This window comes from Canis lupus, chromosome 24 (assembly GCF_011100685.1).
Source record: "Canis lupus familiaris isolate Mischka breed German Shepherd chromosome 24, alternate assembly UU_Cfam_GSD_1.0, whole genome shotgun sequence".
Taxonomy (NCBI): Eukaryota; Metazoa; Chordata; class Mammalia; order Carnivora; family Canidae; genus Canis; species Canis lupus.
This window is the reverse complement of record NC_049245.1, coordinates 18,830,401-18,854,145: the sequence shown is the minus strand read 5'-3', so window position 1 is coordinate 18,854,145 and position 23,745 is coordinate 18,830,401. Positions and strand designations below refer to the sequence as shown.

Genomic DNA, 23,745 nt, shown 5'->3' with positions numbered 1-23,745 from the left:
GTCTTGGGGCTGAAGAGGAAAGGAAGATGGAACATCTCAATTCTGCTAAGGAAGAACTACAAGCTAGAGACCCCTGGTTCAACCTTACCCCGAACAGAGGTTCCATACCCTGTCAGGAGCAGTGCCGCCTTGGCCCTGCAGACCCCATCTCTGGCCTTCAGTATATACTCCTGTTATGTGAGCTTCATGCCCCAGTGCCCCCACCTACCCTGAGGACATTTCCTTTTCCTCTTATTGAGCCCTTAGTCTAGAAAGAAGACGGGAGGAAACCAAAGCCAGAGGGTGCCAGGCCTCTCTGGAGCTTCTGGCTTACCCCCTTGATGCCTCTAGAGTTAACTTGAAGAGTGAGTGCTTGAAGAATGAGAGGTTCAGGGCCTGGTAAGGTGTTTCTTTTTCTTCTTCCACCTGGTTTGTAACTGTGACTTTGAATATCTTCCAAGGGGATATACATCACATTAAAAAAGAGCTATTTATTATGCTCATCTCTTACTACATGGGTCAAGAATCTGACAGGACAAAATGGTGGTTTGTTTCTGCTCCACAATATTTGGCACATCAGCTAGAAGACTCAAAGGTGAGGGGTGGACTTGACAGCTGGGGGCCAAAGTCATCTGAAGGAATGGCAACTCTGGCCGCTGAAGCTTGTTGACTGGAACCTTAGCTGGGGCTGTTGGTCAGGACACCTGCAACCCAGTAGTGTCACAACATGGTGGCTGGGTTCCAAGGACAGCATCCCAAGAGAGCTGGGCAGAGCTGTATTGCCTTTCCCTAACCTGGCTTTGGAAGTCACACAGGGCTTCTCAATATCTGCCACATTCTGTTGGTCAGGGCAGTCCCACCCCATTTCAAGGGGAGATGGACTCCATCTCTTCAAAGGGGAGAGGCAAGGCTCTGGCAGAGTGTGTAGAACTGGTGGTGTGGCCAGTTTTTGGAATCACGGATAGGCACGGCCTATCAGCCTTCTATCTCCGAATCAGCAGACCTCCAGGGAGAGGAAGAGAGATCCTAATACTAGGCTCATGATTTGGGGCTCTTTTCCTCCCAGCCTTGGCTTCACAATTCCTCATTGCCCTGCCAGCTCTTTGATGCCTTTTAAGAACATTTTCTCCAGTTTTTCCTAGTTGTTCTCAGTGAAAAAGTGTTGGGATTATCCAATCCAATGTGCCCTCTCTGGAAAGGGAGCCCTGAGCCCTGTTTTGAGAATGTACACAATAAAAAACTTACACCCCCAAAGTCACATGAGTCATATATTCTGCAATGTGCAAATGTTAAGCACTGTACATAGGAAGTTTTAGAAATAATGAGAAATAACAATGATGACATACAAATAGAATAATCCCAACTTCCTAAAAAGTGTGTATGCAGGTGGAGAAACACCAGAATTGTCCAAAGAGAGTTGTCTGAAAATGAACAGCAGCTTGGTGTACGTTTTTGTTGAGTGAAAACCTGATTTCACATTTTATTATGAAAACGTTCATACATACAGCTAAATTGAAAGCATTTAACAGTGAACACCTATACACCTACCACCTGGATTTTGCTATTAGCATTTTACTATACTTACTTTATCATAACATCTCTCTGTCCATCTTACCTACCTTATTTTTGATGCACTTCTAAGTTGCAGTCCTTAGGACACTTCCCTCTAAATATTTCAGAATTTCAGTAACTAGAGTTCATTATTTGTTTGCTTTTTTTTCCTTTTTATTTTTTTATTTTTTTTTTTTATTTTATTTATTTATGATAGTCACACAGAGAGAGAGAGAGAGAGAGAGAGAGAGGCAGAGACACAGGAGGAGGGAGAAGCAGGCTCCATGCACCGGGAACCCGACGTGGGATTCGATCCCGGGTCTCCAGGATCACGCCCTGGGCCAAAGGCAGGCGCTAAACCGCTGCGCCACCCAGGGATCCCTTTTTTTTCCTTTTTAGATAGAATTTATTTATAATGCTCAGATCTTAAGTTTACATTTACGGGGTTTTGACAAATGCATACACAGTGATATTTTTTTTAATTTTTATTTATTTATGATAGTCACAGAGACAGAGAGAGAGAGAGAGAGAGAGAGGCAGAGACACAGGCAGAGGGAGAAGCAGGCTCCATGCACCGGGAGCCCGATGTGGGATTCAATCCGGGGTCTCCAGGATCGCGCCCTGGGCCAAAGACAGGCGCCAAACCGCTGCGCCACCCAGGGATCCCAGTGATATTTTTTAAATAGGTTTTTTTGGGGGATCCCTGGGTGGCTCAGCAGTTAACGCCTGCCTTTGGCCCAGGGAGCGATCCTGGAGTTCTGGGATCAAGTCCCACATCAGACTCCCTGTATGGAGCCTGCTTCTCCCTCTGCCTGTGTCTCTGCCTCTCTCTCCCCCTATGTCTATCATGAATAAATAAATAAATAAATAAATAAATAAATAATCTTAAAAAAAAGAATAAATAGGCTTTTTTTTTCTCCCAAGTCCTCAATTGCCCAATTAAAATTAATGTAAAAAGCCTACTCTGAATGGTTTGCACAGCCACCCTGGGTCTACTGTCATAGATGGGGCCAAGGCTTGGCCAATGGATGAGGCTAGGCTTATACCTAGGACAAGGATTTTGGGATTGGGGCAGGGTTGGAAGCAGAAAATTTGGGAATCTTTCTTCTAGTTTAGGATATCAACAGCAGTCCTGGAGTGAGAGTCAGTCAAAGGCCTCAAGACAAGGGGGCTATGATCTCTTAGGTACAAAGCTGCAGTAAATAGACCCTTGGAAATAGAACAATGGCCTGGAAAGGCACTTGGCTCTCCTCTCCTCCAACCTTCTGTCTTATTGCCTTCCTTTTTTTTTTTTTTAATTTATTTATGATAGTCACACACACAGAGAGAGAGGCAGAGACATAGGCAGAGGGAGAAGCAGGCTCCATGCACCAGGAGCTCGACGTGGGATTCGATCCCGGGTCTCCAGGATCGCGCCCTGGGTCAAAGGGAGGCGCTAAACCGCTGCGCCACCCAGCGATCCCTGCCTTGCTTTATTTTCATTAGAGCACTTAGGAAATTTTATTTTTACTTGTTTGTTTATTGTCTGTCTCCCAATCCAGAATGTAAATTCCTGAGAGCAGAGACCTTTTCTGTCTTATTCCTGCTGGGTCCAGCACATGGTTTGCACTCAGTATGTGTTGCACGAATGATTCATCGTTCCATTTATTAGATGGTGAAAAAAGGCCCAGGGAGGGGAAGTGGTTTACCTAATGAAACGAGAGTCTTTTACCCCCATCCTCCAGCTTTTCTTCAGTCCAGTCCTCTTGTCATGAGCCCTGTGACTCCTTGGGGCGCCTGTGGTGTGGTCCTCAAGTGCCTATCTGGGGGTGTATGCTCCAATAAGCTGGGCCAAAAGGAGAACTGAGAGCAGGACTTCAGCCTCCCAAGCTGGTGGGCCTGAGTACAGGAAGCCTGCCTCCGCTCCCTCTCTAAGCCTCCTTTATGCTGTCCTCTTCAAAGACAGCCCTTTGTCCTGTGGTGATGGGGCAAAAATGTGGAAACCCTGGGCATCAGATGGGGTGGGGAGGCTGGGCAGCTATCCACACATGGCCAGATGGGGATGGGAATGGGACTCTGTCCTTTCCCACTGGAAATGGTCTTCGTGGTTACAGACCTGAACTCTCCTTCCCAGGGTGGGAATGGGGTGCCTAAGCCCCTGCCTCTCCTAGGTCTAAGGTTGTCTCATTCCTTAGGCACCACAAATGCCTTGACCACAGTGCTGCTATCTCATAAAGAGAGGAACTGCATTTCCTGAGAATGGGTTATCTTCCAAGCTGTATGTGTTTATCAGAGGCTGGGAGGTTCCAGGAAGAGTAGCAGAGGAATATTCAGGTCATCCAGACAATTGCAGGGGTTTGAGCCCCAGGGCTCTCTGACTCCCACACCCACCCTGTGTTTTCCCAAGTGTGGCCACATGGGGTGTGTGTGTGTGTGTGTGTGTGTGTGAGGAGAGGTCCTATAGATGATCTTGAGGATGAACACTTTTTATTTTATTATTATTTCTTAAGTAAACTCTACCCCCAACAAGGGGCTTAAACTCACCACCCTGCGATCAAGTGTCCTATGCTCTACCCACTGAGCAGCCAGATGCCTCAACGCTTTTTATTTTAATATATACTTTAATATTTGTTAGAACATATAAGTAGCATGTCAAACCTTTTTATGGTAAGATAAGTAAAACTATAAAGAAATAAACCAACCAAAAGAAGCATACTAGAAGATAATAGGGTAGATGTATATAAAGCAAAACTAAGCTGGTGGGGTTTGTTCTTAAGGTGCCACTGCTACCCTAGATACCCAGGTACCTCCTGCACATATGGTCTTTATTTTTCAGGCTTCCAAATGCTTTGAGTTCTGGCTTTAATGTTTTCCTTTTGGTGTGTGGATGGATTGAGTTGGGACTTCCTGGGAAAGGTATGGAAGAACCTGCCCTCATTGGCTGCCCCTGGGGTCTAAGAGACTGGGCACGTGGTCTCTGGGCCTTCCCGCCACAGTGTTTATTGGGCAGAAGCGCCTAGGGTTTGGCCATTTCGTGACCCCTCTGGCCCTGCTGACAGCAAGAGACAATTGTAGTTGGAGAAGGAACTTCCCTGCCTGGGAGGGCCTGAGGGCGGCCCACCGCTGCCCGTATTCCCAGGCCTTGGGTCCGGTCAGCATACAGTCACTTATCCCATAAATGAGGAGAGGGGAGAGTGTAAACAGTCCTAAATTGGCGCCTCAACCTTAGGCAGTGGTGGGGACTGGAGGTGATAGGGGCACCAACCCGAGGAAATAGTTGCCGATATGTGGGCTCCTTCTGCACCAAAATGTACCCCCAGGTACCCCTTGTCAGAAGAGTTGCCGCTGGCCACAGATTCTTCCCCTGGGGCGCTCCTCCACCCAACGCAGGCGGCGCGGACTTGGGGTCCGGAATTGAGGGTCACCCAGCAAGCTCTGCTTGCACACTGCTGTGCAATCTGTCTCCAGCCTGCAGATGCCCAACCACTCGCCGTGGAGCGGGGCCTGGAGCGTCTGAGGGCCCTTGTATGGGGGCCACAATCAGCGGAATGTGTCACCCGCCACCCACCTCGACCATGTCCCCTGGCCTTCAGCCGCGTATGCCCAAGTCCCGTAGCCTGGGAACCACAGCTGCGGGACAAGACGTATGCATAGCTTTGGGGCACCACGCGTGCGGTAGGGACCCCTGGGAAGGGGTCCGCGCGCGCAATCCCGACCCCGACCGCAACAGCGGGACGCATCTCCGGATCCTCTCTCCCTTTGAACCTCCCCCCCGCCCCCAACGGCAGAACACCATGTGTCACATTTCTAGTCGGCTCGGTGGCAAAGCAGGCCCCGGTACGCGCAACTAGAAGGCGGGAGTGATTTCCCTGGGGCTTGGGTGGGGATGGTGTGAGCTGACTTGATGTAAGACGACATCTATGGCGCCAGGTCCATTCCAGGCACTTCGCGGGTTCTTCTCGCCGAGAAAGCCTACGTCCTTTGAATACCTTGCAGCAATGGGGAGGGGCGGGGGAGTAGGAATGGAATACATTTGGAGAGAGGGATGGAAAGATAGTTTTTGAGTCGCAGTCCGTCTTGGTTTCTAGACATTGGCACAATTCGTATTTGGCCTCAGTTTCCTCATCTGTAAACTGGAAGGCCCACGTCCAAGGGGCTGGGACTGTAAAGAGGCGGAAGGCGTGGTGCACGGGCTGCCAGTGCTCCCGGGGTCTGGGCGGCCGCGGGGTGCACGCACACCTCCCACGCCGCGCAGAAGCGGTCGAGACCGTGAGACCCAGCTCAGCGCCCCAGGCGTGCTTGCAAGCGAGCGCTCGGAGGCGCGCAGGGCGGGGCCCGCTAGGGCTGGGAGACGCCCGTTCGGTGTGGGCCAATCAGCGCCTGTCTCTGAACCGCCAATCAGGGCCCACCTTACAGCCAAGGCCGGGTCGGGAGCGAGGCTGCGGCGAGTGCGGCGCTGACAGAGACGCGCGCGCGCCAGCCAGTTCGGACCCCGGGCCGCGGCCGCCATCACCGCCGCCCGCCCAGTCGCCCCTCAGCCGCTTCCCCTCGCCATGGAGGCGAGGCCGCCGCCGCCGCCGCGGAGCTCCGAGCCGCGGGCCGGGCGGCGGCCCTGAGGGCGTGTGGCGGGCCGAGACGCCGCCGCGGAGTCGAGGCGGAGCCGCCGTCCTCGTTCCCAGCGGTCCCGCCCAGCGCTGGACTCGGTGAGTGCTCGCGGCCGCCGCCGCCCGGGTGGGCTCCGCGAGGGGGGGCGGCTCCAGGCTGCGTGTGGGAGGGCTCGCCGGCCGGAGCCCCAGGTCCTCTGTTCCCGGCAGAACCCGTCAGGCAGCTCCAGTGGGACCCCGCGTCCTTGCGCTGTCGGTGCGGGGGGGGGGGGGGTGTCCCCGGAAACGTGCGGGACAGGGCGCCGACCCCTCTCGACGGCCCGAGAACTTCGCGTGCGTCCTTCTGGGGCCAGGCCAGGGTGCTGCCGTAGTTCATTCTGAAGGGAGAAACTTGGAACAGTGAAGACAGAATTTGCGCCGGTCCATGTAATGGGAAGAAAGGCGAAGACTCCTGGCATGAGAAAATTTGCTCTTGCGGAGACTAACTTTTCTTTGCCTTAACCCCCCTGGCCTCTGGCTCAGGCCCCTTTCTTTTCCGCCCACTCCCAACTGTCGAGGCTGCTTAAGAAGGGAAATAGGGGGTCAGAGCTGCCCAGAATTCAAAATGAGCCAGTCGGGAATGCGGATTCCCCTTCTTTTTTTTTTTTACTTTTGGTAAATAAAGAATAACGTGTGTTTTAATTTTAAATTAGTTCTTGATTGTATTTCTTGAAGATGAAAATAATAATGGCAGAGCTGAGGTACCCCCCCCCCCCCCCCCCGAGATCAGTGATGATGTTTGTAAGATTGGAAAAGAGGAATGTTCAAAACCTCCCTCGGCGGGTAAAATGCCTTCAGAAACCTGTACCCAGGGTAGGGATTTGTGCTCTAGAACCAGTCGCATCTCCCAGGAGATGTCTTCATTTGCCACCTGCTTGCTGTTTAAGGCAGCCTAGAACCAGAAGATGGTGGGCGAAGAGAGAGCTGAGGGTGGAAGATGGGCGAACATCTTCCTGCCTGGCCACTCCTGCAAAAAAACACGGATCTGATGCTGTCACTTGTTTACTTAAAAACTCCTCGCTCTCCTTTTCCCATGGGATGAATGAAGCCCAAAATGTCTTATCAAGTCATACAAGGCCCTGGACGGTCTTGCCTCTATTTACTCATAGCTTAGTTTTTCGATTTTCCTTTCCCTCTTTCCTAGCCCTTTGGAGCTGCTTGACTGCCTCCTCACATGTTTGGATGTGCTTGTGTGATCCTCTTTCTTCCCCCTTCTTTAATCTGCCAAGCTCTGCCTCTGTCTTTAAAGATCTTCTGATTTGAGAAGCTTCTTGAGGCCAGGAGCTGTGTCATGTTTACCTTTCCATCCCCCATGCCAAGACGATTCTTCTTCTCAATTGTCTTGTAGGTCCCATTCCAGCTCTTTCCCCATATGTCTCGTCTCTGTTTACTTCCAGGTACCCACTTGCTGAGAGAATCTTTTCCTGAGTGTTTCCCAAAGGCCTACTTGGAGTGTATGGCACATCTAGGATATTTAGTATCTCAGATTGCCCATCTCTTGTGTCTGTTCTCATCCAGTCGCCATAAGTAGTCAGCAGGCAGGAACTGGCAGATCTCATATCCCACTGGTTTCCAATCTGCTTGACTGTCTCTGAAAGCCTCAAAGCCCCATGATCTCTTTTCACCTCTGCCTGCCCCAGGTGGCCTGGCTACTATGTGTATTCCAAGGCATGTGGGATCCAGGAGGCAATTCGCTGGGTGGGTACCTTTTAGTCACTTACTTACCATCTGGATGAAATTCAGAACCAGAAAAGCCAATCAGCTGACTTAAGTAAAGGTGTTCATGTGCCTTCTATTTGCCAGGTAAAGAGCTTGGAATACAAAATAGAAGCAAAGAAGTCAAATCTTTACTTTTTAGGAGCTCTCAGGACAGGTGGATACAAAAACCTCACAAGTACTATGAGAATGTAGTAATGATAATAACTGTTGTCTTTTATTTGCCTTGTGAGAGACTGTGTAATAAATTCATTCCATGAATTATCTTATTTAATCATTTCAGTGGTCGATTAGGGGCTTATTCCTATTTGGCAAGGTGGAAACTGAGGCCATATAAAGGGCACATGAGGGAATAGTCAGGATTTGAATCTTGGCAGTCTAGTTCCAGAACATCTGCCAGGCTGTATAGAGAGCATTCCTTTCCTGGGAGGGGACCTTTGGGTCACAAAGGATGCGTACTGAGTTTGTGTGTTGTGGACAGATTGTAGGAAAGAAGAAGCATCATGTGAGGGCTTGGAGGTGGAAAGAGTCCACTGTCCTTGGGGAGCAGAGGTTAAAACAACTGAGTTGGGTAGAGGGGAGAAGGAAGGGAGATGAGATTAGAGTGAGCTTGCAGGGCTCTCTGTGCTGTTTTTGAGTTTGGGCAGTGGAGAGCCACTGAAGGATTTTTTTTTTTTTTAAGATTTTATTTATTCATGAGAGACACGGGGGTGGGGGGAGAGGCAGTGACGGCAGGGAGCCTGTTGTGGGACTCCCCGGTCTCCAGGATCATGCCCTGGGCTGAAGGCGGTGCTAAACCGCTGAGCCACCCGGGCTGCCCGAGCCACTGAAGGATTTTAAAGATGGTTAGGGACCTCGACTGGCTGGGCTTTGGAAAGGTCATTTAGGGTCAGTGTGGGGCCAGAAGCTGATGCCCCTCAATTTGGAGGCAATGCTCAGGCCCCACAGAGGTGGAGTTATAGCCTCTTAAGACCCAGGGAGGGCTAGAGAGAATCCTCAGTTTCAGGAAAAGATAAATAAATGTGATGAAACACTCCAGCAGAAAAGAGGAAAAAACAAAACAAAACAAAAAAAACACCCCAGCAGTATAAAAGGGAATATACTGTCTCCCTCCTATCTTAACCTCTTCAGAGATGACTGGGCTTTCCAGTTTCTATGGCTTTACATAGACACTGTACTTTTATAAACGTGTGTACCTATTCGTATTCTTCCCCTCATGGTACATACCAGTCACACCTTTTTCCTTAATGTATTTAGGAAATCATTCCGTATTGGTAGGTATAAAGCTGTTCATTCTTTCTGTTGACATTTTTTGCTCTTCATTGTGTGGCTGCATCATAATCTGTAACTAGTCTTTAAGTTAAACAACATTTAATTTTCCAGATTTTTCTATTACAGTGTTACAATGAATGTTTTTGTACATAGTAGTTTGTAAGGAGCTCATATGTAAGGTTATCTGAACAATGTATTTCTAGAAATGGAATTACTGGGTCAGAGGATATATGCCCATTTAAAATTTTTAGACCTATATCCAAATCACCACTGCTTCAAGGTGTTTGTACTAAATCATTCTCCTCCCAAAATGTGAACGAGACTTAGTAGATCTTCATCAGAGTGTACATCAGGATCCCCTGGGATGCTTTTTCATATATCTATACCTACTTTTCCCTCAACTAATCTCCCCCCATGTGATTTTAACTGATTTCTTTCAGTTTACAGAGGGAGACATTGAGGTTCAGGAGGATAAATGACTTTTGTGACTTGTCAGTGTGGGTGGTGGTTGTTTTTCAAGCAGTTCTGATATTTGTATTTGCTCAGTTCCTTTCATTGGAGGCACTCAGTTGATTTGTAAACATTGTTGCATTATTTTTCTTCATGGTCATGTGGAAAAAGTGAGATGCAGGTGAAGTTTGAATTTGAGTTATAAGCAGGAAGCTGGCCAAATACAGAATCTTGTCTTTTTACTTCTAGTGCAATAACTAATGTTCCTAAATACCAAAGCTGAAGAAATGACTTTTTAGTGAGCTTGAGTACAACAAAAATAGACTGTGTAACACTTATTAAACTGAATAGCAGGGACACCTGTGTGGCTCAGCCATTGAGCATTTGCCTTTGGCTCAGGGCATGATCCCAGGTCTTGGGATCGAGTCCCGCATCTGGCTCTCTGTGAGGAGCCTGCTTCTCCCTCTGCCTATGTCTCTGCCTCTCTCTCTGTTTCTCATGAATAAATAAAATCTTAAAAAAAAAAAAAACCAAACTGAACAGCAAATCCATAAATAACCCAATAATAAGATGTGTTTTTACTTATTTATTATTAAAAAGATTTACTTCTTTATCTTAGAGTGAGAGCTTGAGAGAATGTGAACGAGCAGGGGTGCCTGAGCAGGAGAGGGAGGGGAAGAGAGGGAAAGAGAGAATCTCAGGGAGACTCCATGCTGAGAGTAGAGCCTGATGTGGGCCTCGATCTCCCAACCCTGAGATCATGACCTGAGCTGAAACCAAGAGTTGGGTACCTAACCCGTGGAACCACTTGGGTGTGCCAAAATTTGTTTTAATATATTCTTTATAGGGACACCTGGCTGGCTCACTCAGTAGAGCATGCAACTCTTGATCTTGGGGTCCTGAGGTCAAGCCCCACATTGTGTGTTGAGTTCACTTAAAAATATATATGTATATATATACACGTTTGTATATATATTCTCTATAGAAAAGAGAATTTGTTAAGTGTGAAACTGTATTTGCTTTATTTTTTGTTTTAATTTTAATTCCAGTTAATTTATAGTGTTATATTAGTTTTAAGCATATGATATAGTGATTCAACATTTCCATACATCACTTGGTGCTCCTCATGACAGGCACACTCTTTAATCCCCATCACCTATTTAGCCAGCCTGTCCCCCTGGCCAAATTGTATGTATATACGTATTTATTTTTAAGTAGGCTCCGCACCCAACATGGGGCTTGAACTCGTAGACCTTAAGATTGAGAGTCACATGTTCTACCAACTAAGCCAGCCAGGTGCCCCTATATTGACTTTAAGTTCACATTCATTTGGGTCATTATTTAGGCATGGCTTTTTTTTTTTTTTTAATACTTGTAGTCAGTGCATACAGAATATGATTGTTGTATTTATTTTATTTTATTTTATTTTATTTATGAGAGACACAGAGAGAAAGAGAGGCAGAGACATAGGCAGAGGGAGGGAGAAGCAGGCTCCATGCAGAGAGCCTGACGTGGGACTCGATCCCAGGTCTCCAGGATCACACCCTGGGCTGAAGGCAGCGCTAAACCGCTGAGCCACCCGGGCTGCCCTGATTGTTGTATTTTTGAATGGCATAAAATATTTCATACTTATCTATGTATCTAATTTATTTTTTTAAATCTTTTTTTTTAAAGATTTATTTATTTTTATTTATTTATTTTTTTTAAGATTTATTTATTTTTATTCAGAGAGAGAGAGAGACTGAGAGGCAGAGACACAGGCAGAGGGAGAAGCAGGCTCCATGCAGGGAGCCCGACATGGGACTCGATCCCGGGTCTCCAGGATCACACCCCAGGCTGCAGGCAGCGCCAAACCGCTGTGCCACTGGGGCTGCCCTATGTATCTAATTTAAATCACAGAATAGTAAACTATGCATTGATAACTAGTTTGTGCAATCTTTTAAATTTTTTCCTTTACTTTATCCTTTTTACAATTATACTTTTTAAAAAGATTTGAGAGTGTAAGTGTACTGGTGTGAGCAGGCGGAGGGGTGGGTAGGGAGAAGGGGAGAGAATCTTAAGCAGGCTCCACCTCCCAACTCATGAGATTACCACCTGAGCCAAAACCAAGAGTAGGGCACTTAACCCACTGAGCCTTTCGGATGCCCTCCCCCCCCCCCCCCCCCCCCCCCCGCCCCCTTGAAATCTTAAAATAATCTTGGTTTTGGGTTAGGTCATGATTCTATGGGTCAGGGGATTGAACTCCTTGTCAGGCTCACATGCTGAGCCTGGAAGCTGCTTGATTCTCTTCCTCTTCCTCTGTACCTGCCTCACCTTGAAAGAAATAATAATTAAATTAAAAAAGGCTTTAAAAAGAAGATTTTATTTTTAAGTGATTTCTGCAACCAGCGTGGGGGGCGAATTCACAACCCCAAGATCAAGAGTTGCACGCTCTGACTGAGCCAGCTAGGCACCCAACAAATGGTACTTTTGAACACCTTTGCTTAAATACTACTTCTGGATTATTTTCTTGGAGTCTTGCTCCTAAAATGGGTTCACTTGAGTCGGGTTACAGTTTCAGTGCCAAATTGCTATCTGGAAAGGTTGAACTAAATTATAACACCATAAAAATTTATGTGGCCCTGTTTCCTGCCAGTCCAGCCAATACTATTACAAACAAAACCTAATATTTGATTTTATTAATTCACTCAAAATGTAATGGTATTTTGAATTAGGCTTAATTTACATTTCTCTAGAAAAAGAGACCAGTAGTTTATTTAGAATTTGAAATAGAGTGCTATGATATGTATCCAAGAGTTATGTACCTAAAGGCAACTTGTTTTTTGAGGAAAGACATGATTAATAGGTCAGAAATATTGTGGAAATTTAGGATAAGATCATACTGGTATGAAATAGAAGACTAGATGCTGTTCAACTGAAAATACTAGACATTGTGCCTGGAGTTGGGATATCCCAGAAGAACGTGGATGTGATGTCTGTCCTTTCCCACTTGTGGGCTAATGTCAGAGAAGTTCAATGTTAGTACTTATTAAAAGGCCCTGAGCTGGGAAGGGGTTTGGTACCTTAGGGCATTGCTTCTCTAACTTGAATGTTCACATAACCATCTGGGGACCTTGTTAAGATGCCAAGTCCTGATTCATTATGTCTAGGGTGGGACTTGGGATTCTGCATTACTAACCAGCTCCCTAATGAGGCAGATGCTGCTGGTGGGTGGATCACACTTGGAGTAACAAGGTCTAATTGAAACTTTGGTAAGAGGGGTAGCTCTTCATACTGGCTGTACTTTAGATTCACCTGGGGAACTTAAAAAATCAAGGATGCAAATACCCTACCCCCAGGTATTTTGATTTAATTGGTCTAGGGTGGGACCTGAGAATGTATAAATATTTTTAAGTTCCCAGTTGATACCCATATGCAGTGGTTGAGAACCACTTGACTAGAGAGAGGCAGGAGCCAGAGTTGAGGGCCCTATATAACATGCGAGGATTTTGGACTTTATCCTGAAGGCAGAACTAAGCCATTATAGGATGATAAGGAGGAGAGTGAACTGATCTGATTTGCAGTTTTAAAAAGTTCACTGTTGCCTTCAAACTAGTGCAGTAATTTTCAAAGTGAGGTAGATAAGATGACTCGCTGGGATGCTGGAAGACAATTTTAGAGCTTTTATTATTTTTATCTAAAAAATGGTAAAACATTAAATTCAGGGATTGTTACCGGCATCTTCTTGGGTCTGTAAGTCAGTGTTCCTGTGTTAGCTATAGAACTTTGGGTGTCCTGAAGGAAGAGAAAGGAGTTCTGCGGTGAGCAAGCAGAGCCATAATCATGCATTTCCTTTTAGTGTATTCATTAATAATTTCCATTTAGTGTAAACATTAATAACAGTTTATACATATTTTTTATTAAACCTTCACAAAATGGACAAGTGGCTTAAAACAATTTTTAAAAAAGATTTTATATATTTATTCATGAGAGAGAGAAAGAGGCAAAGACATAGGCAGAGAGAGAAGCAGGCTCCCTGTGGGGAGCCTGATGTGGGACTCGATTCCAGGACCCGGCATCACAAGCTGAGCCAAAGGTAGATGCTCAAGCACTGAGTCACCCAGGGGCCTGCTTAAAACAATTTCTGCAAATAAACCAGTGATTGAAGAAAATACTAATAATGTAAGCACAAACAATGGCAGAGTTGACCCTTGTTCAACTCCTATTACAAACTGTTGCTGAGCTGTTATTTTTTTATTTTTATTTTTTTTTATTTATGATAGTCACACAGAGAGAAAGAGAGAGAGGCAGAGACATAGGCAGAGGGAGAAGCAGGCTCCATGCACCGGGAGCCCGATGTGGGATTCGATCCCGGGTCTCCAGGATTGCGCCCTGGGCCAAAGGCAGGCGCCAAACCGCTGCGCCACCCAGGGATCCCTGAGCTGTTAAATCAGATTAAATAAGTCAGCTTTTATTACATTAGAAAGTATCAGGAAGCCTTTTTTTTTCTTTTTTTTTAAGATTTTAGGGCAGCCCGGCGTGTCTGCCTCTCTGTGTGTGTGTGTCTCTCATGAATAAATAAATAAAATCTTTAAAAAAAAAAAAAGGATTTTATTTATTTATTTATTGAGAGAGTGCATTAGCTGGAGTGAAGGACAGTGGGAGAGGACAAGCCGACTCCCCTGCTGAGCAAGGAGCCCAGAGTAGGGCTCTATCCCAGGACCTTTTTTTTTTTTTTAAAGCCTCCCTTCCCCTTCCCCTTCCCCTTCCCCTTCCCCTTCCCCTTCCCCTTCCCTTCGCTGGAGTGAGGGACGGCGGGAGAGGGACAAGCAGACTCCCCTCCTGAGCAAGAAGCCCAATGTAGGGCTCTGTCCCAGGTCCCTGAGATCATAACCTGAGCCGAAGGCAGGCACTTAACTGACTGAGTCACTCATACACCCCTGGAAGCCTCCTTGAAATATGGATTCATATCCTCTGTCATTTTTTTAAAGATTTTATTTAAAAAAATATTTTATTTATTTATTCATAGACACACACACACACAGAGGGAGAGAGAGAGAGAGAGGCAGAGACACAGGCAGAGGGAGAAGCAGGCTCCATGCAGGGAGCCTGACGTGGGACTCAATCCCGGGTCTCCAGGATCACACCCCGGGCTGCAAGCGGCGCTAAACCGCTAAGCCACCAGGGTTGCCCACATCCTCTGTCCTTAATAGGAATCTTGTTTTAAGAGTTTGTAGAACATTGAGATATAAAATAATAATATACAAGGCTGTCATTAGTACCAAGACCCTTGAAAACTAAGCATACAGAGCTTAAAGAGAACCTCTGCATTTTTCTCTTCCAATGATGTTTAGTCATAGGCTGTTCTATGCGATTCTTTAACAATTTTACTAACCTAGTGATTAAAGTATATATTTGTTGTTCTTATGAAAGACAAAAAAGCACATAACATTGACAGGTTCTTCCTGTTGTACCCCACCTCCCGAAAAGGCTTGCTTTAAAAAAAGACCGGAAAGCTATGTCAAGAAGCCAAAATGCATTCCTTTTTCAGCAAATACTCATACAATGAATGGAAAATGTTGTGAAGATTTGAACAATATTGAGACAAATTTTACAGTGTGGTAGGTTTGCTACATATGTAGTTATAAAAGTATAGAAGCTTCTATCATGTCTTAGTATTTGCTAGATTTTCTTTTAATAATTTTTTTTTTTTTAAAGATTTTATTTATTTACTCATAGACACAGAGAGAGAGAGGCAGAGACACAGGCAGAGGGAGAAGCAGGCTCCATGCAGGGAGCCTGATGTGGGACTCGATCCCGGGTCTCCAGGATCACGCCCCAGGCTGCAGGCGGCGCCAAACCGCTGCGCCACCAGGGCTGCCCCTCTTTTAATAATTAAATCTCCCCAAAGTCACATCTTTTGTGAGCTACTGGAGGAAGATTGTACTGGAGAAGATGTTTTCTTTTTTTCTTTTTAAAGATTTTATTTATTTATTCATGATAGAGAGAGAGAGAAAGAGAAAGAGAGGCAGAGACACAGGCAGAGGGAGAAGCAGGTTCCATGCAGGGGCCAGATGTGGGACTTGATCCCGGGACTCCAGGATCGCGCCCTGAGCCAAAGGCAGGCGCCAAACCACTGAGCCAACCAGGGATCCCTCTTTTTTTCTTTTTAAATTTATTTTATTTATTTTTAAAAGATTTTATTTATTTATTCATAAGACAGAGAGAGAGAGAGAGAGAGAGAGAGAGGCGCTCAGAGACACAGGCAGAGGGAGAAGCAGGCTCCATGCAGGGAGCCTGATGCGGGACCCCGTCCTGGGACTCCAGGATCAAGCCCTGGGCCAAAGGCAGACGCTCAACTCCTGAGCCACCCAGGGATCCCGAGAAGATATATTCTTAGTAGGAAATGACTGCCTTCATAACATTGCTATATGGAATAATTGTCTAAATGTAAGCTAGTGACAGAACAGTTGCATTGACTGAATAAAAAGATGAAATTCATTCACTGCCACTTAATGGATTATTGAGGCAAGTTATCCTTTTTTGGCTATTTTGTAGAGTCGATATTTTTTCCTTTTTTTTTTTTTTTTTCATTTTTCTTTCCCAAAAACTTGCTGACTTTTCCTGTGTGTGCTACCTGGCAAATACTATTTGAAAAATTAATATCCTTAATCTGTGTTTTCAAGTAAAATGGTTATTTAAACAGTGAAAAGTAATTTTTTTCTTACAAAGAAGTGTGCTATGGAATAGCCTTTCCTAGTAATTAAAAAAAAACAGCTTTATTGAAATATAATTTACATACCATAAATTCACCCTTTTAGGGCTACCTGGGTGGCTCAGTCAGTTAAGTGTCTTACTCTTGGTTTCAGCTCAAGTCATGATCTCAGGGTTGTGAGATTGAGTACTGCCCTCCTTCGTGGAGAGTCGGCTTAAATTCTCTCCCTCTGCCCCTCCTCCCACTCATGCATGTGATCTCTTTTCTTTCTTTCTCTCTCTCTCTCTCTCTCTTTATTAAGAATAAATTAATCTTAAAAAATAAATTCACCGTTTTAAAACGTACAGTTCAGGGACACCTGGGTGGCTCAGTGGTTGAGCATCTGCCTTTGGCTCGGGTGATGATCCTGGGGTCCTGGGATTGAGTCTCACATTGGGCCCCCCATGGGGAGGCTGCTTCCCCGTTTGCCTAAGTTTCTGCCTTTCTCCTGTGTCTCTTATAAATAAATAAGTAAAATCTTAAAAAATAAAACATACAAGTTCAGTGGTTTCTAAAGATTTTATTTTTATTTATTTATTTATTTATTAATTTTTATTTATTTATGATAGTCACAGAGAGAGAGAGAGAGAGAGGCAGAGACATAGGCCGAGGGAGAAGCAGGCTCCATGCACCGGGAGCCCGACGTGGGATTCGATCCCGGGTCTCCAGGATCGCGCCCTGGGCCAAAGGCAGGTGCTAAACCGCTGCGCCACCCAGGGATCCCCTAAAGATTTTATTTATTTGAGACAGAGACTGAGAGAGAGAGGCAGAGACACAGGCAGAGGAAGAAGCAGGCTCCATGCAGGAAGCCCGACACGGGACTCGATCCTGGCACTCCGGGATCACTCCCCGAGCCAAAGGCAGATGCTCAACTGCTGAGCCACCCAGGTGTCCCAAGTTCAGTGGTTTTTAATATATTCTTGAAGTTGTGCAGTCATCACCACCATCTAATTTCAGAAGGTTTTCATTATTCCAAGAAGAAGTTCTGTACCCAGTAGCTTCGTTCCCCATTCAGCCTTTCCCCTAGCTTCTGGGAGTCAGTTATCTTCTGTCTCTATGGATGTGCCTGGTCTGGAGGCATCATGTAAATGGAGTCATATGGCATGTGGCATAATGTTTTTGGGATTCATCCATGTTGTAGCATCTATCAGTACTTATTGCTTTTTGTAGCTAAATAATCCATTCCATTCCATTCCATTCCATTCCATTCCATTCCATTCCATTCCATTCCATTCCATTCCACTGTATGAGTATACCACATTTTGTTATCCATTAATCAGTGAACATTTGAGTTGTTTCCATTTTTTGTCTATTATGAATAATGCTGTCATGAACATGTATAAGTTTCTGTGTGAACATGTTTTCATTTCTTTTGGGTATATACCTAGGAGTGGAATTGCTGGATTAAGTGGTAATACTGTTTAACTTTTAGAGGAGCTGCCAAAACTGTTTTCTAAAGCAGCTACACCATTTTACGGTTTCCAGCAGCAATGCACAAGGGTTCCAGTTTCTCCATGTCCTCACCAACATTTGTTCTTTTCTTTTCTTTTCTTTTCTTTTCTTTTCTTTTCTTTTCTTTTCTTTTCTTTTCTTTTCTTTTCTTTTCTTTCTTCTCTTTTCTTCTCTTTTCTTTTCTTTTCTTTTCTTTTCTTTTCTTTTCTTCTTTCTTTTCATTTCTCTTTTCTCTCTCTCTCTCTCTCTTTCTGTCTGTCTGTCTGTCTCTCTCTCTCTCTCTTCCACACCCTAGGATCAAGAATTGCATGCTCCACCGACTAGGCCAGCTAAGCACCCCCTCTGTCTTTTTGATTATAGCTATCTTAGTGGGTGTGAAGTGGTATCTCATTGTGGTTTTGATTTGCATTTCCCTGATGACTCATGATCTCATTGTTATTTTGTTACACCTATAAAAACTCTCATAATTTTACAAATGAAAAACTTGGAAACATAAGTTTGTTACCTGATAAAAATCTCCAAATGTGTTTCTAAAAAATTTCCAGGTGATCTAATGAAATAAAAGACCTAGAGATTGATCATCATTGGTTGTTAAAGCCATTAGGGAATTTTATAATAATAGAAGGATAGGACTGACAATCTTCTGATCAATTATATCATCTTCATAATGGATACCAGTAAACCTTTTGTTCCTCTTGTGTGGTACAATAGGAAAAAATATAATACCATTCATGAAATACTCTCCCTCCTACAAAATTAAACTTTTTAAAAAATTTTATTTTAAAAATACATTTATTTGAGAGAGCAGAGGAATGGGGAGAAGCAGGCTCCTTGCTAAGCATGGAGCCCATCGTGGGGCTCAATCCCAGGACCTCAGGACCCTGAGATCATGACCTGAGGTGAAGGCAGACACTTAAACTGACTTGAGCCACCCAGGCACCCATCAAGCCAGACTCTTAACTTCTAGATCTAACTATGAGTTCACAGAATGTGATTAGAATATCATAAAAAAAAAAAAGAATATCATAATATGGGGCAGCCCGGGTGGCTCAGCGGTTGAGCATCTGCCTTCAACCTAGGGCCTGAGCCTGGGGACCTGGGATTGAGTCCCATGTTGGGCTCCCTGCATGGAGCCTGCTTCTCCCTCTGCCTGTGTCTCTCATGAATACATAAAATCTTAAAAAAAAAAAAAAAAAAAAAAAAGAATATCATAATATGGGAAATTCTGTAGAAGAACCCAGTTACTTCAAATAAATGCAAAAAACCCCAGATAAATTATTACAGATTAGAAAAGACTAGAGACATACTATTTCATTTTTTAAATCCTTTTTAAAAAAATTTATTTATTATTTACGATAGAGAGAGAGAGAGAGAGAGAGAGAGAGGGGCGCAGAGACACAGGCAGAGGGAGAAGCAGACTCCATGCCGGGAGCCCAATGTGGGACTCGATCCCAGGTCTCCAGGATAGCGCCCTGGGCCAAAGGCAGGCGCCAAACCGCTGAGCCACCCAGGGATCCCCGAGACATACTATTTCAATATGATTAATGTGTTGACCTTGTTTAGATCCTGTTTCATACAGACCAACAATAAAAATATATTTATGAGGGGCACCTGGCTGGCTCAGTTGGAAAAGTGTCTGAATCTTGATCTTGGGATTGTGAGCTTGAGCCCCACATGGGATGTAGAGATTCCTTAAGTAAAATTTTATTTTATTTTATTTTATTTTATTTTATTTTATTTTATTTTATTTTATTTTATTTTATTTATTTTATTTTATTTTATTTTATTTTATTTTATTTTATTTTATTTTTTCTTTTATTTTTTTTAAAGATTTTATTTATTTATTAGAAACAGAGAGAGAAAGAGAGAGGCAGAGACACAGGCAGAGGGAGAAGCAGGCTCCATGCAGGGAGCTTGATATGGGACTTGATTCAGGGCCTCCAGGATCACACCCTGGGCTGAAGGCGGTGCTAAACCGCTAAGCCATCGGGACTGCCCCTTAAGTAAAATTTTAAAAAGATGTTTATGAAACCATTGGGAATAATTTGAATATCATTGTATATTAGATGATTTTTAAACAATTGTTTTAGTTATTTTAAAGTATGATAATGGTATTCTATTAAAAGGAAAGATTCTGGGGCAGCCCCGGTGGCCCAGGGCGTGATCCTGGAGACTCAGGATCGAGTCCCACATCGGGCTCCCTGCATGGAGCCTGCTTCTCCCTCTGCCTGTGTCTCTGCCTCTCTGTGTGTCTGTCATGAATAAATAAATAAAACGTTTAAAAAAAATAAAAGGAAAGATTCCTTTCTCTTAGGGATAAATACAGAAGTATCTTTCTGAAAAAAAATTCATTGTATTTGGACGTTTACCAAACTTTATTTATTTATTTTAAAGATTTATTTTTATTTATTTATGATAGACAGAGAGAGAGAGAGAGAGAGAGAGAGAGGCAGAGACACAGGCAGAGGGAGAAGCAGGCTCCATGCCAGGAGCCTGATGCAGGACTCGATCCCGGGACTCCAGGATCGTGCCCTGGGCCAAAGGCAGGTGCGAAACCGCTGAGCCACCCAGGGATCCCCCTACCAAACTTTAACTTATTACTTTACCATAAATATTTGAATACTTTACCATTTATTGATAGTTATTGAAGCTGGTTAAAAGACATAAAAGAATTTATTATAGTGGCACCTGGGTGGCTCAGAGGTTGAGCATGTCCCTTTGGCTCTGGTCGTGACTCCAGAGTCCTGGGATCAAGTCCTGCAGCAGGCTCCCCAAGGAGAGCCTGCTTTTCCCTCTGCCTTGACTCTGCCTGTCTGTCTCTCATGAATAAATAAAATCTTAAAAAAAAAACTTATTATAGAGCTTGCACTTCTTTTGTGTATGTTTTAAATTTCCCATAGTAAAAAGTTAGAAAATACTCCCAATAGTTTTAGTGGGTTTCAAATCCATTTGTTAGAAATGGATTTCTAATCTTCTGATTAGTTTTCAAGAATAATTGCATCGGGGAAGATGGACATTTGCTAGTCAGATTTAAAGGAAAAATGTTTATGAAATGGTTGGGGTTGGAAAATAAATACCATGATTTAGTAAGCACTGCCATAAGTGTTTGTTTTCTTTCTTTTTCCTTTTTCCTTTCCTTTTTCATGAGAGAGAGAGGCAGAGACATAAGCAGAGGGAGAAGCAGACTACCCCCAGGGAGCCTGATGCGGGACTGGATCCCAAAACCCCAGGATCACGCCCTGAGCCAAAGCCCTGAGCCAAAGGCAGACACTCAACCACTGAGCCACCCAGGCATCCAGTATTCTTTTCTTTTTGATCCCATGTTTCTCTTTGGCTATGATAGCCATTAAAACCAAGTATTGACTTGAGACCAACTTATAGATTGCTCTGTCACAAAGTATTGGAATGAGGTTTTTCTTTTTTTCTTTTTAAAGATTTATTTATTTATTTATGATAGAGATAGATAGAGAGAGAGAGGCAGAGACACAGGAGGAGACAGAAGCAGGCTCCATGCTGGGAGCCCGATGTGGGAATCGATCCAGGGACTCCAGGATCACGCCCTGGGCCAAAGGCAAGTGCTAAACCGCTGAGCCACCCAGGGATCTCTGGAATGAGGTTTTTCAAGCACAGTGAGAAATACGTGATTATATGGTCACACTAATATTTAAAAAATAAGTTTAATACTAATATATTAATAATAGCAATAGTTTTTTATAATTACCATTATACTTATCCATGTAAAAACCATTATTGGGATCATTTTATTACATTTGAAAATAATGTTTTATAACATTCACATGTATTAGTACCTTTATCATACTTTTTTTTTTTTTAAAGATTTTATTTATTTATTCATGATAGTCACACAGAGAGAGCGAGAGAGGCAGAGACACAGGCAGAGGGAGAAGCAGGCTCCATGCACCGGGAGCCCGACATGGGATTCGATCCCGGGTCTCCAGGATCGCGCCCTGGGCCAAAGGCAGGCGCCAAACCGCTGCGCCACCCAGGGATCCCCTTTTATCATACTTATAAGTGAACATTTGTTGGGGGTGTGCACATGGGTTGATTGGCTAATGTGTAGTCAGAAGGTTAGTCATTACTGTGGAGAATGAACTGCACAGGACATAAAGACTAATTGGTGATTGTTAGAGTAGATTTGGCCAGGAATGGTGGTGTTCTGGACTGGTTTGGGGTTGGGGAGTGGGGATGGAGATGGGGAGGGAGATAGGTGTATGATTTAAGCAATAGAAATGTTAGTAGGGTTCCAGAACCCAGGCTTTTTAGGAGAGATGTTGGTGAACTGAGCTGCTGTGTGTGGGAAGAACTTGAAATCTGATTGCTGTGAACTGGTGCAAGGAATTCTCAAACATTGATTGAGAAGTAACTTAACCAGCAATTAGCTTTCAAACATTGGTTGACCGGTGGCTTAATATTTTTTTTCTGGTGGCTTAATATAATACTGTAAATACATTAATACTATCCATTAATAAAGATAGTGTGTTTCACCAGTGATGTATCAGCAGTACTGTTACCAGAGCAATGTGGAATAGTTCCAGGACTTCAACTGTTCTTCTAAAAGGAACTGAGGGAGGGGTGGCAGAGCTTTTACAGGGATGCTTCTGTTCTCCTGGTGGTCCTTTTCGTGTCTCCAGTGATGTGAATGCTTTATTCTCCTTTCAGGGACTGAGGCCAGTTCCTGATTCAGTGCCTCTGCCTGCTTTCTCTGTGAGACCATTGCTCTGCAGTGCTCCTTATTGCCTGCTTAAACCTGCTCATGTTAAGAGGGGCTAAATTCACAGTGACTTTCAGCTGGTGTCTTTCTCTTTTCTCAATCTGAGGTGCTAGCCTGCTCAGGGTTTTGCTATCAGTTGATAGAAGTCATAGAGGATTCTTTTTCTTCTTGTAGTTCATACTCAGCGGTAGTGCTGTTGGCAGCAGTTGTGAACCTCTGAGGCCATGATTTTCAGTAGTGGCTTGTCTATGGTAGAGAGGAGGTAAGTTTGAAAAAATTTTTTAAAAAGAAAAATTAGTTTTATGTTTTTAAATCAGTGTATTTTTAAAATTTGCTTCATTTAAAATCATGTATGCATTTGAATAATTAATACATGTACCTATTAAAATATTCCAGTATTGGGCAGCCCCTGTGGTGCAGTGGTTTAGAGCCACCTGCAGCCTGGGGTGTGATCATGGAGACCAGGGATCGAGTCCCATGTCAGGCTCCCTGCATGGAGCCTGCTTCTCCCTCTGCCTGTGTCTCTGCCTCCCTCTCTCTCTCTCTCTCTCTCTCTATGAATAAATAAATAAAATCTTTTAAAAAAATAAAATATTCCAGTATTTTTATTGTGTACTAAAAATACACAATAAAATGTAATTCTCCCCATCTTTTAGGTTCCTCTTTCCAGAGGCATCCCCAGGTACTATGAAACTTGTGCAACTTTCCAGAAATAGTACATGTCCATACAATGTGTGTGTTTATTTCTTTTTTAAAATAAGATTTATTGGGATCCCTGGGTGGCGCAGCGGTTTGGCGCTTGCCTTTGGCCCAGGGCGCGATCCTGGAGACCCGGGATCGAATCCCACATCGGGCTCCTGGTGCATGGAGCCTGCTTCTCCCTCTGCCTGTGTCTCTGCCTCTCTCTCTCTCTCTGTGACTATCATAAATAAATAAAAATTAAAAAAAAGATTTATTTATTTTACAGGGAGGGGGGGGTGCACCAGCTTGGGGGGCGGTTGTAGTGTGCAGAGGGAGAGAGCATCCTTAAGCAGGCTCCAAGCTCAGACTCTGTGCTGAGCTTGGAGCCTGTGGAGGGTTGGATCCTAGGGCCCCAAGATCATCACCTGAGCCAAATCAAGAGTCAGCTAGCTACTCAACTCACTGAGCTACCCGGATGCCCCTCCTGCTTTTTAAGATTTTATTTATTTGAAAGAGAGTTCATACGCATGTGAGCAAGAGAGTGTGCCTGAGGAGGG

General features: G+C 44.4%; 1 protein-coding gene across 4 annotated transcripts in view; it reads left to right on the top strand.

The window, feature by feature from the left end:
• The first annotated feature begins 6,078 nt into the window (after positions 1 to 6,078).
• PTPRA (protein tyrosine phosphatase receptor type A) overlaps positions 6,079 to 23,745 on the top strand; it is a 171,017-nt gene continuing 153,350 nt past the window's right edge. For 2 of the 4 annotated variants that reach the window (XM_038571770.1, XM_038571769.1), the window contains exon 1: positions 6,083 to 6,212. The gene's annotated coding sequence lies outside the window, so the exon portion shown is untranslated. Of the gene's footprint in view, positions 6,213 to 23,745 lie in introns of all 4 variants that reach the window. The other 2 variants (XM_038571772.1, XM_038571771.1) reach the window with 2 other exon arrangements.